General features: G+C 38.1%; 1 protein-coding gene across 1 annotated transcript in view; it reads right to left on the reverse strand.

Moving 5' to 3' along the window:
* LOC106881770 (neo-calmodulin) overlaps positions 1-1324 on the reverse strand; it is a 43517-nt gene that overhangs the window by 41185 nt on the left and 1008 nt on the right. The window lies entirely within an intron of this gene.

Consider the following 1324-nt stretch of genomic DNA (forward strand, 5'->3'; position numbering starts at 1 on the left):
ATGACGTTGACCACTAACGTGGACATTTAATGTGCTAGAAATAGATCACATCTTGTGTCTAAAAAGACCTAAATTGTTCTCAACATGAAATATAGCGTGATACCAAAACGTAAGCGGGCAAGACATTTAAAATCACCGAAAAGGAACATTATTAAACAGGTACCGGTTTCAAATTCAACAATCTTACCGACTGTCTATTTCTCTTCAGCCTGATTTGTAATGGAACCATAATCATCAGAAACCCATACAAAGTTGCCCACCGCCATGGGTGCGCGTGTATATGGTTCTGCTAATTACAGCTTAATGGTAAAATTCAAGTCTTCGTTTTGGCGCGCTAATTCCAGGAATATGTCTGCAGAGAATATTTACTGCGTCGAATATATATCCAGTATGAGAACTCAGTAAGGGTTAACATACACACACGCACACACTCACACACTCACACCACACACATTCATTAAATAGAATTGCACGAAGCAGAATTCAATCAAATATATGCATGTATGATGATATTTAACATATTTAACATATTCGTTTGCACTCGAACGCAAGAAAGACCCTTCGCTGCGGAAATAGTCCCTTTTTAGACATGTGGGAAAAAACATTGGACTATGAATGACGTCATCGGATCTTGGTTCGAACAATTGAAAGTGCATATATATATATATATATATATATATATATATATATACACACACACATACATATGTGTGTGTATGTATGGATGGATGTTTGTATGTATGCACGTATGCGTGAAATGACTCATCGTTGTAATGTAAACAAATTTGACTTAAAATTAGTTATTGATTAGACAGATTGTAACAGGTAGCAGGTGAAAAATCGTGAGAGTATAATAGGATGAGATCGATCATTACAATAAAGCAATAACCTGTCTTGATTAAGTCTTTTTTTATATATATTTTATATGCTGTCTACATTTGTATGTTATCTCTATACAATATTATATCGATACCTTATGCATTGTGCCTATATATTTAACCATCATCTGCATACTTTATCTATTAATCGAGTCAATATCTACCCTTCTCACTCTCTCTTTCCCTCTCTCTTCCTCTCTCTCTATAAATTACTCGATCGAATAAATCGCCCCCCGTACTCATTTTTAGGGCTGGTGTTTATTCTGCTTGCCTGTCTGCCAGTCTGCCTGCCTTCCTGCCTTCCTGTCTGCCAGTCTGCCTGCCTGCCTCTCTGCCTGTCTTTCTATCTGTAAGTGACTCTGTCTGTCTGTCTGTCTTTCTCTCTCTCCCTCTCTCTCTCTCCCCCTCTCTCCCTCTCTCTCTCTCCCCTCTCTCCCTCTCTCTCT

Source organism: Octopus bimaculoides, chromosome 4 (genome assembly GCF_001194135.2).
Source record: "Octopus bimaculoides isolate UCB-OBI-ISO-001 chromosome 4, ASM119413v2, whole genome shotgun sequence".
NCBI classification, from domain to species: domain Eukaryota; kingdom Metazoa; phylum Mollusca; class Cephalopoda; order Octopoda; family Octopodidae; genus Octopus; species Octopus bimaculoides.